Below are 10,255 nucleotides of genomic sequence, written 5' to 3'. Positions count from 1 at the left end.
TCTAGCGGCCTAAACTTTGATGGCAACGTCAATGTCTTGCACATGACATTTGTCGTACTTGTGCCATTGCATGGGACCCTTGTCTTCTATAAGATGTATAAGCTCTCCTCTCATCCCCCTGTAATCATTCCCTATTTCAAAATTCAAGAAAACATTGTTTTCCTTGTTTTTGGTCTAGAGAGAGAAAATATTCTAGAGAGAGATAATATAGTTTTGAGATATTTTTCGATATAAAGTTACCCCTTATATTTAAGATGAATTCCCCTGAAATGGAAGTTCAAAAATAATTTTCCAATGTGCATTAGAAATTAATTGAATATGTGTATTAGAGACCTTAGTTCGCCTAGGGGTCCAGATTTTGAGAAATTTTTGATTAAGGTCCAAAGAGTGTTCTAAAGGGCCAATAGGATTAATCCAAGTGTTTTGATAAAAGAAAAATGTAAAGAATAAAATAAAATCTCCCAAAAATGAGTGAATTCTCACATAAGATGAAGAGTTGACTAAGTATTGGGTTTATTAGTTTAAAAAATGAGGTTTATTAGTTAAAAATAAATTTTTGACACCTCAGTAAGGAGGGAGGGGGCTCATGAAGGAGGCATCTATTTCACATCATTACTCCATATTTTTAATTCAAAAAAATGAGATATTCTCATCTCTCCTCTCCTCTTTCAAACTGGATCAAAAAGTGAGCCAAACTGGTCCAAAATTTGTCCAAAATGGATCAAACTAAAGCTGGAAGCCTCTAGATCCTAGTTGGATGTGGTTGGTGGCCTTCCTCACCTATAATTAGACCCTTATTCCTTTGTGTTTTCATCTTTGTGTATTTACATCCCATTATAATCTTCAAATCCCCCTAGCCGGTGTGAGGTGAAAAAAAGAAAGAAAGACCATTGCCTCTATAGCCCTTCACCTCCCAAACTTGGAAAATACAACACAACGCGGAGGCACCACCAGCCACCGGCTGGAAAACTTCTCTCTCAGTTCACCACACCACCCATGCCAGAAAGACAGAACAAAACAGGGGCACCATAGACAAAGCAAACACCCAGCAATATATTCCCAGTCACACAACACTTCATACAAGCTTCTCCCGACACAGAAGCCTTACTCACACAACTCACTCAGGCCTAGATTTACTGCCAAGGGAATTCCGCCACCACGGCCACACCACCTCTGGGATTCAACCTTGCATCATCTGACGACCAAGCCTCTTCAACCACACGACATCAACCATCCACCAAGCCTCTTCCGGACAGGCCTCAAAACAAAACCATCCACCACCTACCCCTGCCAACGCATTCAAAGCCAAACTCTTCACACATGCCATGCATCCATATGTACACAAGCCCAAAATACCTTTCAAAAAAACGCCTGACATACTTTGCCAACCCTCCCATCTGCTAGAGCATTCATGCTCAGCAGCAAAAGATAAAGTCCACAGTAGCTATCCACCAGGATCAAAAGGAAACAGCTCCAACTCACCATCCCATTTCCCAACATCTTTGAAACACCATGGCTACATCACCACATACCAAACATCCACCATATGCATCAGAAAATCATCCACGTCCACTTCACCCACAACAAACCTCCTCGTCTTCAAAACCTGTGTCGTTGCAGCATTTAGCATCTCATTCATCAATACCAGTGAAGGCCAGGTTTCAACATTTTGACCTTTCTGCACACCAAAATCCACATCCTTTCCAGCAACAACAGTGTCTACAAGCACTTCCAACTCTTGTACTTCAGGCATCTCAACCATACAGCTCAACTGGTTCAGAACCCTTGTCATCCATGGACTTTGCTTTTAGCATCTCAACAACACGCAAAGAAGCCTTAGTTACACTCTCAACCATATCTGCATCCATCTCCATCTCTGGCTCCTGTTCATCAAGGCTAGCAACTTCCCATATATCATCCTCAAGCACACTATTCACATCACAACGCTCTTCATCAGCCAAATCTACATGCATACCTTCTTGAGTGTTGCCAACCCACCTGGTATCATCGTCCAAAGACTCCCCAGCACCTAATGCATCAAATGAAAAAACATCCATACCATTCACCGTCGCAGGTACCATATCACCATCAAGCTGTCCAAGAAAATCCATAATAATAGGATGTTCCTCCATGCTCTCCACATCCGCATCACAAACCATCTTCACTTCACCACAAGTCTCTACCCCATCCTCCTCCCTTGTAGAATCTGGCAAAGAATCATCCTCAAAGCATCCTGTATCCAGCTCCTCTTCCTTCTTATCATCAGCCAATCCCAAGGTATCATCCTCTTTGCTTCCATGTGCATGCATGTCATCCAAATCATTGTCATGTATAGCCATGATATCCAAATCCAAAGAAGAATCCACTGGCAACTCCTCATCTGTAAAAGTCTCAAACCTTGACCCAGATTCCTCATCCTGCTTCTCATCCACCACCTTAGCTTCAATCGCATCATCAATCTTCTCATCCACCTTCACCTGCTTCTCATCCACCTGCACATGCTTAAAAGACTTTGGAAAAAAATCAGAAGGCATATAAAACATCCCCCTTTGCACCTGTATAGGCCTTTGAGGCTCCTATCTAATCAAACTTTGCATAGGACTCTTATCCACCTCAACCAAATTTACCTGCATATCCCTTGCAGATACAACACCTTCATACGGATAAATACCCATCTCCATTTGCTTCAAAATCTTGCCTTCCTTTTCCCTAGCAACCCTAACTGCATCATCAAATGACTTGGGATTCTTCAACTCAACCCTGACCCTCAAATGGGGTAACAAACCATCAATAAACAAGCTCTTCTTCAGAAACATAGGAGGAACTTCTTGCTTCAATGTCATACACCACTTACTCCACAAACATGTAAATACCTTCACAAAATTATCCAGTGATTGCCCATGTACCTGCTTCAAGATGCTTAATTCATGCCAAAGCACACTAGAATCCTCCGCTTTCTGAAAACGCTCCAAAAGACCTTCTTTCAACCTGTCTAAGGTCAAAACACCAGCATCCTGTGCTTCAAAATCCTTAAGCCAGCTTCGGGCATCTCCCTTCAAGAAAATCTTTATTAGCTTCAGAACCTGCTCTTCATCTGTCACATGATTGCTAATGCATGCCAACTCCATTTGCTCCAAAAAGTCACACACATCTTCACCCTTCCTGCCATGAAATTCAGGATAAGACCACATCCTGAAAACCTGTAATAACAATCCCTGAGCTCTCCTCAGTGGGACATACGCCCTTCTAGGCAAAGAACAACACCAGCGTTATCCTCTGTTTGGAGGCACCAGAAGAATGTGAGGTGAAAAAAAGAAAGAAAGACCATTGCCTATATAGCCCTTCACCTCCCAAACTTGGAAAATACAACACAACGGAGGCACCACCAGCCACCGGCTAGAACACTTCTTTCTCAGTTCACCACACCACCCACGCCCCAGAAAGAAAGCACAAAACAGGGGCACCATAGACAAAGCAAACACCCAGCAATATATTCCCAGTCACAACACTTCATACAAGCTTCTCCCGACACAAAAGCCTTACTCACACAACTCACAAACACTCAGGCCTGGATTTACTGCCAAGGGAATTCCGCCACGGCCACACCACCTCTGGGATTCAACCTTGCGTCTGACGACCAAGCCTCTTCAACCACACGACATCAACACTCTGACCTGTCTGCGCACTACCAGCAGCCACCTTTGCAGCAGCTGCTTTACGTGCCCGTGACACTTGAGACGGCTTCCAACTCTGCACTGTGCTCTAGGCTCTCTCTCGTCAGCACCACTCTCTGCCTGCAATCATCGCCCACATAAAACCAACCACTTCTCTTTCCTCAGCAGCTCCCACTCTCTGTGTGTCGTGATGACCAGCAGCTTCGCCAACCACAAAACCAGCCACTTCTCTTTCCAGAGGGCGCCCACACCAGCTAACCCTCAACTCAGCAGCTCCCACTCTCTGTGTGTCGTGATGACCAGCAGGTTTGCCAACCACAGAGCCTTGCAGCTTCTCTTCAGCACCACGAACCAACTTCTCAACGCAGCATCAACAAAAAACCACCTTCCCACGCGTCTCCTCTCTGCACTCCAGAGCCACAGCTCTCACACTTCACACAGGCGGCTCCCTTACTCTTCGCCCACCTGCACTTGTTGCCCTTGATCCAGCAGCTACACCCTGCGCATCCTCTTCACAAAACCAGCCACTACAAGGCCACCCCTCGTGCTGTCAACCATCTTGCCCTCCCGGCTCTCTCCCACAGGCAGCGCCCATACTTATGTAGCCAACCGCAGCTTTCCTCGACTATCGCCAATCCGACCTGCGCACCCTGAAGCCCCCAGCTAGCTCAAGGTGGCTCCTCCACGCCTCTGCTCTTCGGAATGACCCGCCAAGTCTCGAACCAAAGGCAGCAACACTTCTCCCACGCATCTGGGTCTGCGCAATCACCCGCCAACCTTGCTATACAAGGCGACCACCTTTTCCAGCGCTTTCACCTCTGGTCCCGCCGAATCCCACCACTCGGCTCTGCCCACACCAGCCCACGCTTTGCCAGCCTGTCACCTTTCTTTGTCTTGCATCCAGCTGCACCTGCACAACTGCACATCCAGCTCTTCCTCTGTTGTGCCAACACCTCAAAGGCAGCCTCCCAACAGCTCTACGCCAGCCTTTCTTTGGCGACTCCCCTCTAAATGTGTGCCCGTCAGCCCAGTCGACCAGCAGCTTCAGTAGCTCTCACCCCAAGGTGGCTCCTCTGCACGCCTTCGCCATCTCAACACCAAGAAAAAATAGCCACCTTCCCTGTCCTTGCTGACCACCAGCTTTTGACGCTAGACAGCTCTCACCAGCCTCACACGAAACCCAGGGGGACCCCTTGCTCTCACCTACACAGCAGCGCTATCTGCTCTTCATCCGAGAAGCGCCCAGCCTTTGCACCAACCCACAGTGTGTTGGCTCTGTCCTCGCTACCCGCATCAACCAAGCCTATCGTTGGTGTCTCCAATCACCCGCAGCATCACCAGCCACTGTTTCACGTACCCAAGGCAGCCACCCTTACAGTCGTGAGCTCTCCACAATTCGCCAGAGCGCCTTGCGCCTGCACAAACACCCGAGAGCCCCAGCGCTTCCCTTGGCTCTGTCCTGTGGCTACGCCAGAGAGCAAAAATAAACAAGGCGACCTCCACTTTTTGTCTGCAGGCAGCTGCGCCGACTCGCCGACTCTCCACGCTCTCTCGCGATCCTTCCTTCACGTGCTGGCCAACCTTCCTGAGACCCGCTGCAGCGCTGGCATCTAAGTAAACAGCCAAGTGGCGGGCCACGTTAATATCATTTTTTTTATTTCTTAAAACTTCAATGATGGCCACCCTTCGCCTTCATTTCACACCATGATTTTGTGCCATCCCTATCCACATGTAGCCGCTCTCTCTCTTCCATTTCACCAATTTAAAGGCAACATTGGCTCCATAATCTTTTAACTGCTCCCATGCTTCCATACCTCTTCAAATGCAATCTATGAGTGCCTAATGTACTTGGGACATGCACACATACAAGCCATCGAACGGCTAATATCATCTCCAACAGACTACGTTCCAGACAGGCCTCAAAACAAAACCATCCACCACCTACCCCTGCCAACGCATTCAAAGCCAAACTCTTCACACATGCCATGCATCCATATGTACACAAGCCCAAAATACCTTTCAAAAAAACGCTTGACACCGGCACTCATGCAAAAATATCAATTAGACACACCACTTACGCACCCAATAAGAAATTTGCCTTTTTCTCAGACTCAACTATTTTCAAAATAGAACTCCAATAAAACCACAGTGTTTCCATCGTAATCCTCAGTATTCCAATTCCATTGTTTTATAATCAAGTGTTATTTGGACTCTCCATTTGTTGAAGATGAGCTAGTCAACCAACGAGATCCAATTTCATAGTTTCCAGTTCACTTAAATAAATCTCTCACCAATCCATGAATATCTCCCTTCACATACGCATGGGTGTCCTAGCACCCGTGCGAGCCCGTGCATCACCTGGTTAGAGCCCTCTAGGATCCTCCTTAGGTGTCCTAGCACTTCACTCAGGGACCGCTTGGTCGGCCCTCGCCCATCGTATCGGAAATGCACCATTTTTAACCGTACCGAGGTTGGTCAAGACCTTGGCAGGCTTTGCTCGCTGAGAGACATCCTTCGATGACTCCAACTGTTGCAAAGTAAGATCTCCTTATATTAAACAATAATCCAAATTCTTCCTCCACCATTCTTGCGTAAGACAGTCTTTTACAAAAATAGAGTTTCTATGAAAATAATAATTTTCCATTGATTTTAATTTCCTCACACGAAAAGCCATTTCACAATCTAAAACATCTCTAGTGTTGATTTCACAGGACCCTTTTTTCAAACCCAGACTTCCTCAATGAAAATCACGAATCTCGTATCTCGAGTGATCCACCCATCAATTACAATTTAAAACGAATTTCTAACTTATTTCTAGACAATTTCAGGTCTTAGGAAGTGAATGGATGTGATGTGATGTAAATGAGGATGTGAATGAATGATATAGGATGTGAATGAATGATAAGGGATGTGAATGGATGTGATGTGATGTGAATCGAGATGTGAATGAATAATATAGGATGTGAATAAATGATAAGGGAAGTGAATGGATGTGATGTGATGTGAATCGGGATGTGAATGAATGATATAGGATGTGAATGAATGATAAGGGATGTGATAGATGTGATTTAATTTAATCGAGATGTGAATGAATGATAAGGGATGTGAATGGATGTAATGTGATGTGAATCAGGATGTGAATGAATGATATAGGATGTGAATGAATGACAAGGGATGTGAATGGATGAGATGTGATGTGAATCGGGATGTGAATGAATGATAAGGGACATGAAGGAATGTGTTAGCATGTGAATCAGGATGTGAATGAATTAGATGTGATGAGAAATGAATGTGATAAGATGCGATGTAAACTGGATAGATGTTAATGTATGTGAAGTGATGAGATATATGGGTAGATGCAAGTGGGTGAGATCTGATGAGGATAAATGAGGAAATAAGTGATGAGATAGAAAAAGATGTGACTAGATGAGAATGAGAATGCTTATGAAATGAGGTGGATTGATGTGTGGATAATGTGGATTGATGTGCATGATGTGGATTGGTCTATGTATGATGAGTGAAGGATTGATGTGTGGATAATGTGGATTGATGTGCATGGTGTGGATTGGTCTATGTATGATGAGTGAAGGATGTGGATTGATGTGGATGGATGTATAGATGATGTGGATTGATGTGTGGATGATGCGATTGGATGTGATTTGATATAGGAATGATGTGGATTGATGTGTGGATGATGTGATTGGATGTGATTTGATATAGGAATGATGTGATGTGTGATAGGGATCGATGATGAAAATAAAATTGTGGTAAGATGAAAAAAGATGGGGTCTAACGTGAAAGGATGCGGAGTAATGAGAAAAGATGGAAATATTGTTGGAATTGTAATTGTTTGTGAAATCTATTTTTAAATGATTGTTTTATGTCAAGAATGCTGGGGAAGTATTTTGACCGTCTTGTGAATGAGGTCGTGGAGACCTATCTGTTAAAGTTGTAATTGCTGAATGGAGAGTCATCGGAGGATGTCTCACGTGTAGCAAGGCCGACCGAGGTCTTGACCAGCCTCGGTTTGATTAAATGGTGAGCTTCCGGTATAGTGGATGAGGGACCAAGGAAGAGGCCTATGAGTGAAGCGCTAGGAGACTTGCGAACGATCCTAGAGGGTGCTGATCATACGGTGCTCGGGCTTTGGGTCGCCGAAGATACCCATGAGTATGTCGGGGAAGATATTGGAACAAGGAGTAAGAGATGTTTTCTGAATTCGGGCATGGATCTAGTTGATTGACTTTGCTGGTCCTCAACGGATGAGTCCAGGGCTCTTTTATATGGATCTGTTGGTTGATCTTGCTGATCTTCAACGGAGATTCCATATGGATATTTTTATGTGATTATATTGTCGGGTACTATGAGCTAGGAACTATTGAAAAGGCCCCTGAGTGAAGAGGTGGTAAGCGTTTTGGTTGTTGCCAATGATGCCATAGGTACACCGATGAAGGAAGGAATTGGAAATTAGGATTCAATTGGATCATTAGAGGATTATGAGATCAATAACACTATGGTTTCATTAAATGATTGTTTTAAAGATTGTTGACTCTGTGGTGAAAAGGGCAAGTTCATATTGGGTGTGTAAGTGGTGTGACTAGTTTTATGTTTGCATGAATATCCGGCTAGGGGGCCTGGGAACTCTTTTCCCTGGTACCCAGGACAAAACCTAACCAAATTCCAAATTGGATCCCATCACTACAGTGGTTGGGCGGTTGGCTAACTCATGGGACTGGATGAGGTTAGGCTGGACTGATGGATCCGTAAATTGAGACTCAATTTCTGTATAGTACGATAGATGAGGTAAATCCTGGAAAAAAATTGTTCTATGGAAAAGAATCAACGGCTGTGCCTCTCAATGAGGAAAAAGGCGTTGGTCTCTACGATCCAAGTACAATCTTTTCCTTGATCTGATTATGGGACTTACAGGTTTGGTTAGATCATTTCAGTTGGTTCAGGCTTTTGACTATGTTAGAAAAGTTATCCTGGAGTAATCGCCCGTGCTTTACGGGCAAGGGAAGTTTTTTCGAGTTCAGTTTTGGAAGAATCGATGGATTAGTCTCTTGTTTGGATATCCGTGGGTGAGGCCCCGAGTGTGGGACCCTGCCCCGTGCAAGAAGTGCTACTTCCGCTGCTAGCACCCCTAAATTCATTGCGCAGTGGGGTCAGGGATCTTACAGCTGGTATTAGAGAAAATTGGCTAATGAGGATCAACTGAGAAGCCAAAAATGTCAAAAATTTATGTAGAAACAGTAAAAGGTTGTAATTGTGTGATAAAATTCATACAAATTAATATTCAAACTGAAATTCGTAAACTCGTAATTGAGTCTTCAGATGGAAGTACCGCAATTGTATGGAATCCCTGACTTGCTTGAGGCCTGGACATGATGGTATTTACCTTATAGTTCCAAGGACCGTGACTACTCGTATATAACGAGGGTATAACTGCAGCTCTTTACTGCTGGCAGTATATACGAGTAAATCTAAGACTTGAAATTGTAAGCATTAATACTATCTAGATGATGAATTCGAATGTGGTTGATATGATTTTAAATTCTGATTGAGAAATAATGAGTTGATTTGCATTCTGATTGAAAAATGAAGATTTCTGAATTTTGGCTGAATTGTTGGCTGAATTGTAATAACTAAGCAAAACCACAATAAGGATGAATGGGACGAGTCCCTGTGATAATGTTCGTAGCTAGAATGACGTTAATGACTTCAGCAAATCACTATGAGATTAGTGGATTGTGCTGCAAGATTACTGCTATTAACACTTGACCCAGTGGATCAAGTTAAGGGGTGTCAAATTAAAACTCTGCAAAATTGAAAATTTCCATGGCGAATTGTTCAGATAGAAATCTTGGTCTAATGGATCATTATTGTGATAAGGATTGAATGTTACGATGTGAGTGAGTTATTATCTGATGATTAGTTTTATATAAGGGATCTTTATCCCAAGATTCTGTTGGGTTATCCAGACTATAAGGAACCCATAATCAGTTCGATCTTAAGGATTATTGGTCAAATGGAAGTTCTATCCTTTTGAAGATGCCACTTGGGAGAAAGAAGCCAAACTGTTGCGGGATTACCCCCAGTTTGCGAGATGAGGACATCTCGCGTTTTTCAAGTGGGAGAGAATGTAAGATTCCTCCCCAGCCTCTCAAGATGTCCAGCATCTTCCCTTGTAATCAAATCCCTCTTCAAAAATATAAAAGATCTTGTTTCTACCTGTTTTGGTCTAGAGAGAGAAAATGTTCTAGAGAGAGGTTATTCAGATTTTGAATATTTTTGGATGGAAAAATATCTCTTCTTATTAAAATAAGTTCTCCCGAAACAAAAGTTCAAAAAGATATTTAGAAGGTGCATTAGAAATCAAGTATAATCTGTTCAAGAGGCCTTATCCTAGGGGTCCAGATTTTTGAAAATTTTTAAATTAAGGTTTTGAAGGGCCAATTAGATTCATCCAAATGTGTGGAGAAGATAAATAGAAGAAATAAATAAAATCCTCCCACAAATGAATAAATACTCACATAAGATGAAGAGTGGACTAAGGACCAGAGGAATTACTAAAAAAATGG

This window comes from Cibotium barometz, chromosome 59, assembly GCF_041138505.1.
Source record: "Cibotium barometz isolate CiBa-2024 chromosome 59, ASM4113850v1, whole genome shotgun sequence".
Classification (NCBI taxonomy): Eukaryota; Viridiplantae; Streptophyta; class Polypodiopsida; order Cyatheales; family Cibotiaceae; genus Cibotium; species Cibotium barometz.
The sequence above is the reverse complement of the archived record's forward strand: the minus strand, read 5'-3'. Positions refer to the sequence as shown.